Source organism: Symphalangus syndactylus, chromosome 18 (genome assembly GCF_028878055.3).
Source record: "Symphalangus syndactylus isolate Jambi chromosome 18, NHGRI_mSymSyn1-v2.1_pri, whole genome shotgun sequence".
Taxonomy (NCBI): Eukaryota; Metazoa; Chordata; class Mammalia; order Primates; family Hylobatidae; genus Symphalangus; species Symphalangus syndactylus.
Window position 1 is genome coordinate 97,667,642 of NC_072440.2, and position 8,458 is coordinate 97,676,099.

Genomic DNA, 8,458 nt, shown 5'->3' on the forward strand with positions numbered 1-8,458 from the left:
CCTGGCTCATGTGAAAACATCCACCGTTTTTGGAAGCCTAGAGGAGAAAATACCTACCATTTTCTCCAACTGACTCTCTCTGCCTGAGAGGAGAAGAGACTACCTGATTAATAGAATTTGGGGACAGTGCCTTACAGATGCATGGCCCCTTCTCCTCCACTCTCTCTTGCTTGCAGGGTATGTGTGTCTCCAACTTCTCTTCCGTGTGATAAATGACCAGGAAAAGCTCTGCCATGGAATGGGGTGCCCTAGATTCTCCTGAAACTTTGTATGTGACTAAGTAAGTAAAATCAACTGTGAGGGTGGAGTGGGGAAGGAGTTGGCAGAGGGGATACACTACAAAACCCATCTTGGCCTCTAGGCTAAACCAACTTCTCTAGTCCATTTTTACCTGAGATCAAGCTGATATCTTCATCCTGAATCCTGTACTGTATATGTTTTTCAATGGATTCAGAACCAGATTGGATGAGCCTATTCCCAAGTAGAATATCCCATCAGCTCCTAGTTTCCATTGAAATATGGTTTAAGGGAGAAAGCTTTGCAAGTCTATCAAGATTGCTATATTAGTGATTTCCCACATAGTCAAATAACCCATTTTAGGCAGCTGTGACATTTTATAACTGGGAGAGTAGTTAGATATGAACAACAGCCCAGGTAGATAGACATTCACTTCCAGTTCCTACTCCGCTTGAAGTTTCAGCCCAAGAAAACCTTCTCTGGTTCCTTGAACAACATAAGCATGCTTCTGAGACCACAGTGCCTCGTTCACTATTCCTCAATGGCATTAATCATTCTCTCTTCTCATGGTTGGTTGTGCCTTTCCCTCAGTGACCTTCTGTGTACCTGGATTTACATTCAGCAGATAATATATTTCTGTATACATCTTAGTTAATATGCAACTGCATACAGTGGGCATTTGGATTAAAATAGATATTAGAAGAGGTAAAAATCACAAAAGAGACTACTAAGGCAAATAATTTCTTATCTAATTAGAAAATTATAACATATTGCACTTGATTGAGTAGTTTAGTAGTAGTCCAATAGGCAATCCAAGTTTTTTCTCATTCTATGCAACAGTATTAGATATTTTTCTCACTTGGAATGTAGTCATTTTAATTCAAATTTGTATTTTCTCTTGTAAACCCTCCTCAGCTACTTCTATACCTACTTGCCCCATGCTGTAGTCTCTTCAACTATAAACAAAGTAAATAAGTTTAGAAGTAAAAATGTTAAGAGATGGAGTTTTAGAATTTAGAGATGATCTGGTACAGCCCTCTCATAAAATACATGAAAAAAGTAGGACCCAGAAAAATGAATTAACTCCCAAACATGCCAGTAATCCGTTAGTTAGTTTACACCAGACTAGAACTAGAGCCCTGTTGTTTAATATAAAAAAGTTCCAACTTTGTATTCAGTCAGAATATTTTTATTCAGTAATAGAAACAGACTTAAAAAAAAAACCTGTACCAAAAAATAACTTGTAAACTTCTCCTTCTACATTTTCCTTTAGCCTCTTTTGACTCCATAAGTTCATGCTGAAAGCCTTTCAGATATTTACTCATTCAGCCAATAAGTATTTATCTACTGTGCACTACTGCTGTAAGCCCTAGGAATAGAGAGAAAATTAAGACCTGATCCCTGCCATTAATAAAACCATGGTCTTGATTATGTACACAGATAATTAGAAAATAAGGTCCTAGGATATCTACAGGATGCTAGAGGTGTATAGAGAATGGGAGTACCTAGAGTGATTTAAAAACTAGGGAGGACTTCCTGTAGGAGGCCATCTGGAAGATAAAGTTAATTAGCCAATTAACTGGATACATAGGGATTGAATGATGACAGAATACTTTAAGAGACAGCAGTGTGTTTGAAGGCATAAAGAGTCAGAGAGCACCATGCATCAGCAATGTTGCAAGTATTTCAAGATTGCTAGAACATAGCATATGAGGATAGAATGTCCTCATTCAATTCAAATTCAGCTCAAACACTTTTTATATAAAGAATAATGACCTATTCTCCTCACCTCCTCAGGCACCTCTTTACAAGTTTTCCCTTTGCTTGATTTCATTATAGTTAAGTTTATTATTTTACATGTTATATATCTGTGTGATGTACATGTCCTTGGCATCTGTTTTTGGTCTGAGCCTTGAAATCCTTCTGTTGGTAGAGTGTATTATTGAACCCTTCACTCTTTCCTGTATCCATGCCTTTTGCTGTGTAAATTTGTAGTTTGCTCCACAAAAGACAGTGTATTTCCCTCTGACTATAGGCTTGGCCATGTGATTTGTTTTCTCAAATGGGCTGTTGGTAGATACGATGTAAATATGCACGTGCAGTGGGCCTGGCCCTCCTGCCCCTCCGTCACTGCCATGAGATCTTCCTCCGCCCTCCACCAAGTAGCTAAATCACTTCATCCTGCACCCAAGAATTGGACACTTAGGGCAGATCTGAAGATCTACACCGGCTGGACCCACAGCTTGAAGACCAGCTGTCTAGGCAAGCCGAATTGCTATCACCCCAGCTGATCCGTGATGAGAAGCAAACCTAGCTGGATCAGCAGGGCCACTCACATCTGACTCACAAGTGAAAAATAAAGGCTTATGTTTAGATGTCACTAATTTGGGGGGTTGCTTTTTGGACAGAAAAGGTTGAAATGCCCTCCATATACCCTTGGCCTACATTGTCCAAGGAATGGTTGTGCAAGGTTTCAAAGGATCCACACCTAGGTGACCGGGTCTCCCATCAACACACTCATTCCTTGCCATGTCTGTCTCTGTGAATCATTCTACCCATCCCCAGGGCTCCTTCTCTCAGGAAATCCTAATCTAGATACCTAGGGAGAACAGACATCATCAATGAAGCTCATATTCCAGCTGAGGAGATAGGAAGCAACATTACATACAGTGAAATATGGAAGACCTGTAGAAAGTAAAATGTGGAACAACTAGGGCTACGCTGGGCATGGGATGCGTAATCCAACCAGCCCAGACTGTCCTGGGAATGTAGGTGGGACCTGGGCTCTTTCAGATGGATGATTACAAAAGCTGAAAACTGTAAGAGAAGGTAGAGAATGGGACCAAAGCTATACACACAGGGAAATGAATAATAGTGAATAATTTCATTATTGAAATTATTTGAATTATTGAAATTATTATTGAGCTCATCTTACTCTTTCTGTTTTCTTTGTGATATTAAGCACAGGATTTACTTACTTCCTAATATCTATCTGATGCTTAATATTTCATTTGTCAAGTGACACAAATCCTTACAGACCACCATAATTTAAAATGGCTGCATGAAATAATAGATTAACAAGTACTTTGGAACCCCCCCAATATATACAATTGTAAGAAGCAATAATTGTTCTTATTAAAAGGCTTATCAAGCATTTGGAAAAATACATTAGAATTTTTACAAAGTTAGATATTATTGTTACTAAACTCAGTTTTTAATAATGCCTTTCCATATTAGTGCAGTACTGAACTGTTAACACGACATTTTCTCATCCATTATTCAATTTGATCTAATTGACATCTAAAGAGCACCTAGTGTACCTGGAGAGAATGGCAGCAGAAAACCTATCCTACTAACTCTCCTAGGAATGGGGAGGACGAGAGACAAAGTTTGTAAAAAAAAGTCATCTGTCATTGCCTGATAAGGTAAAATTTCACCACTCATCTCTGGTCAGCCACAGCACATGGGTACTTACACAGTGGGTATGAGGGATGGAGAAGGATGGGATTAGCATTATAAAAGAATCACTCTTGGATTGAGTATTTGCCTCCCTTCTACATATAGAGAAACAAACAGGCTTGAAAATGATATGTGTCTTAATCCGCACCCCTCTCCCCCATAAGATGACAAGATGTTAAGGCCTGCCTTTAATATTTATAGGTGATAACAGTTAAAATAATTTAGGGTGTGTTAGTAAGTCATGAATAAATTCTTATTAAACTTTACCAAGAAGGAATCATGTAGGTTATTATCTCTTATACCAATAGTGTAACACTAGGTATTAATAACAATAGTTGAAAAACACTTTTAATAATGAAAGCAAAGATATACTAATTAGAAATTATTTAAAACACTATCTAAACAATTTCTATGTTTAAATGGAAATTAAAGCCACAATATGTTTATTAGAAACCTGATAAAAATAAAGAAACCATAAGAGAAGGTAGAGAATGGGACCAAAGCTATACACACAGGGAAATGAATAATACTGAATAATTTCATTATTGAAAACATCAAAATGAATTAAGTTAATTAAGGATGAACCTTATGAAATTTTAATGTGTAGGAATAACAATAAAATCAAATTGTAGGAAGAAAGGGCAAACAGGGATTATAAGCTAATGCGTTTATACAAAAAAGAGTAGCATTGACAAATTCAAAATACAATTTTTAATTTTTTTTGAATTGAGAATAAGTCATGGAAGCTCTATACTAATACATTTCACTATCTCAAAACTCATGTTTTATGAAAACATAAACAATCAAACATGTTTCAAGAAGAATGAAAAACCTGAATAAAACATAAAATTTAAAACATAGTAGAACGCCTATAATATGGAATGACCCCAGGAACAGGCAATGTTAAATATTTTATGGTGTTATGGATTAATTCTCATGTTATTAAAGTTGTTTCAAAGCAGAGAAAAGACAGAAATGTTCGCAAATTTATTTCACCAAAATGTGACAATGATAGCACAGAAGGAACAAAGATCTCATCTGTAATTTTGAAAATAAATGGGAAAACCTTTAAGAAATGCCAAGAAATTAAGGTCCAGAACTGTATTTAAAGATTAGTATACTATGACTATGTAGGTTTTATTCCTGAAATAAAAGGCTGTTATAAAATTAGTCGTATTATTTTAATAAATCTTCATGTATTAGAGAAGGAACATTTCTAATAATCTCAAAAAGTATGAGAAGTCATTTAATGAAATTATTACCCATTCCAGATTAATGGGAAATGAAAACACATATAACAGCCATGTGTAGTGAACTGGAAATTATAAAGACACTTCTTAAACATTATAAAGAATATCTAAAATCAAGAACCAACTGCATACTAATGTTGAATAATTAGAGACATTCCAATTAAAATCAGGTGCAAGTCAAGGTCCTAAAAGCCCATTATCACAACCTTTCAAGAAACTTTAGACCATTCAGTAATACATGAAAGAGACATAAAAGTTTTACTGATTACAAAGGAGAAGTAAAATTGTCATTGGTAGATGACATGTTTGCTTATCTAAGACATCAAAGAGAGTCGATTATCCAGGATATCCAAGAGAATCAGCAACCTGTTTGAATGAACACACAAGTTAGTAACATGGCTGGACTTTTAAAATATGAAAATGAACTGCTTATGTAGGTACCAGGTATGGCTAGATAGAAATTATAGCAGAGAAAAATAAAATAACAATAGACAAAACACTGTTGAACCTCTACAAGACCCAGGAATAACAGGAAACATGCAGATCTGTATAAGAAGATTGTCAACTTTCACAGCAGAATGTGAAGGAAACATGAGTAAATGGGAAGCATTTCATGTCCTCAGTTGGGAAAATAAAACATTTTAACTAATTTCAGGTTTAATTATATTACAATTTTAAAAATTTAATGCATTATATTTTAGATTTCAATGTAGTTCTAACCTAAGAATAAATAAATAGCAAAGCATGTTTGGAGGTTGTGGAAATCTTGAGTATTTTTCCTACCAGATGTTAAAACATGTTTTAAAATGACAACAATTAAAACAATGTACTGTTATTGACTTACTTGAACAGATGGCACACAAACCGGGTGACTTAAGGAGAGTTGAATAAAGGAACTGTTTATAGAAGTGTAGGCAGATTTTAGAGAAATGACTAAGGAATTATATACAATACTCCAGGCCAACCTTAGATCTGAAAGGTGGTGAGGAGACAGGGGCAGTTATAAATCTACTGATGGGAGAACAGTGGAAAACAGACACCTGGCAGGTGCTGAGCCCTTCTAGAGGGACAAACTGACCCACGGCCAGAAGGAAGCCAAGGCAACAAATGCTCCAACATAACTTACCTCCTTCCTCTGTCTCCTGTGATATATTTCACTGGTCAAATCCAACCAGAAGCCAGAGAGCAAAGGAGTCCGTGGATGCAGTCCCTAGGCATTAGCAGACAGGGGACAGATAAGAGGGGACGTAGTGGTTAGATCCAGAGAGGGCATCCCAAATAACAACAGAAAATAGCCCACAAAATGCCAGAATTGACAATGGACTAGATTAGATAGTCCCAATGTACACTCTAAAATATTCATTCATTCAACAAATATTCAATGCATAAGAACATTAGTATATTATAAATCAATAAAGAAAGTAGGATTATTCAATAAATGGCACTAGAAAACTGAGCAGCTCTTTGGAAAAATTAGATTAGTGCCTGTGCAGGACTGTGCAAATAGACTGATTCAGCACCCACTCCCACCTCTTTCCAACTTGGCTTCTTGTACTATAGAAGCTGGGAAGCTTAAAACCACAAGCTGTACAACACAGTGGGTGAAAGCACAGATTCAGGAGCCGGACAGCCTGGGTAAAAATTCTAGGTCTGCCATCCAGTAGCTTTGTGATATTGGGTAATCACTTAACTCTGTGTCTCAGCTTCCTTGTGTGCAAAATGGGGATAATAACAATACCCTTTCAGAGGAGATTGTAAAACTTAAATTAGTTAATATCTGTAAAAGCCCTTAAAGCAATGCCTGGCATGCAATAAGCATTGCATAGTGTTAGCTTTATTATATTTTTCAGGCATGGGTTTTGCTTAGGCAATACATGTCTAAATGCATATCTAAGAGATCCCAGTTCACTACACATTCTCTGCCCATTGGAAGGCAGAAGTGGGCACCATGAAGTGATAAGAGTCCCCCAGGAAACTGGGCCTCTTGGTAGAGTTATTTAACTGTTCTGGGGCTCCTAAAGTGGGAGTTCTCTCCGGTCCCTAGCATACAGCAGTAATGGGTTCCCCATAAAATGCTCACATGGGGTGATCGAAGATTTCTTGCTCTTGGCTGTGTGGCATCCAAGTTTTGTGCCCTTACCATCCTGGTAATTCAGCAAATTAGCTTAAACTATGTAATAAATCTGTCTCATCTTAAACCAGCTAAAATAGATCCATTATTTGACCAGGAAAGATTCTTGCCTTATGCCAAAATAAAACCCAGAAATTCAAATACTTGATTGTAAAATTAAAGCATTTAACAATCAGAGAATAAATGTGAGCTCTTAAATGACTTCAGCTCAGACAAAAATTATTGTAAATATAAAGATACTGGAAAAAATCTTGAGAGATTTGATCACACTGTTTATATATTAAAGGTCATAATTATATATATATTTATATAAATCTTTATATATATTCATGTTTATATATTAAAGACAAGAATTAAAATGCATATAGAGGATCACGAAGAAAATTTCAACATGAGAGTAGTCATACTTTTAACACATTAGTGTTTATATAGATCATTATAAACATATTAAAGCAGCAATATAAATAAATCCACAAGACATCATCAAATAATTTATATTAAAGACATTTATATTTAGGCCAGGTAAGGTGGCTCACACCTGTAATCCCAGTACTTTGGGAGGCTGAGGCAGGAGAATGGCTTCAACTTGTGAGGTGGAGGCTGCAGTGAGCCAAGATCATGACATTGTGCTCCAGCCTGGGCGACAGAGTGAGACTCCATCTTTAAAAAAAAAAGATGTATACATATATATGTATATGTGTGTATATATATATTTAATTATAATTTACAATCAACTTATATTTAAATATAATAAATATATTCCAATAAAGATATATAAAACATGTGTTTATTGGTAATTTAAAAATGCAAATTAAATGTAAAATATCTTTTTTTTTTCCTTTACCAATTTGGCAAAATAAGAAAAAGAATTAAAGGATTTAATTTTTATCCTGGCAAAGAAAGTAGTGAGGAAGTACATGCATTCTCTGTTGGTGGGAACATAGATTAGTGAAATCATTCTGGAGGACAATTTGGTAACATTTACTGAGGCTTTATGCATCCTACTCCTGGCTCTAAAAGCCATGCTTCAAGCTGTGGCTGGTACATAGAAAACAGCTTGAAAACAAAATCTATTTCAGGCAATTGCTCACGGCTACTCCCGCCTATTCCTGACTGCTGCTCTCTGCAACTCTCTCTTGCCACCCAGTTCCAGCTTCAAAGACCACTTTGGATTTGAGAGCTTTTGAACCCTCCTTTAGGGTTCAAACTTCAGACTTCTTGGGTCTCCAGATTGGATTTTACAGCTCATCCAATCTGAGATCCCACTCTAGTTTCCCAGTGTCTCCTTCAGTCTCAGAATGAGATCACTCCAGTTCTCCCTACCAAGCCCAGCCACAGCCCCCACTGGCTGGCCCTGCCCAAGCTGGCTCCTTCACCTACA

General features: G+C 36.5%; 1 long non-coding RNA gene across 1 annotated transcript; it reads right to left on the reverse strand.

Moving 5' to 3' along the window:
- Window positions 1–4,149: 4,149 nt before the first annotated feature.
- Window positions 4,150–7,725, reverse strand: LOC134733475 (uncharacterized). Its single transcript, XR_010116959.1, has 3 exons — window positions 7,616–7,725; window positions 6,073–6,156; window positions 4,150–5,312 (listed from the first exon to the last, which is right to left on the reverse strand). It is a non-coding gene; the product is annotated as an uncharacterized lncRNA (long non-coding RNA).
- Window positions 7,726–8,458: the final 733 nt, after the last annotated feature.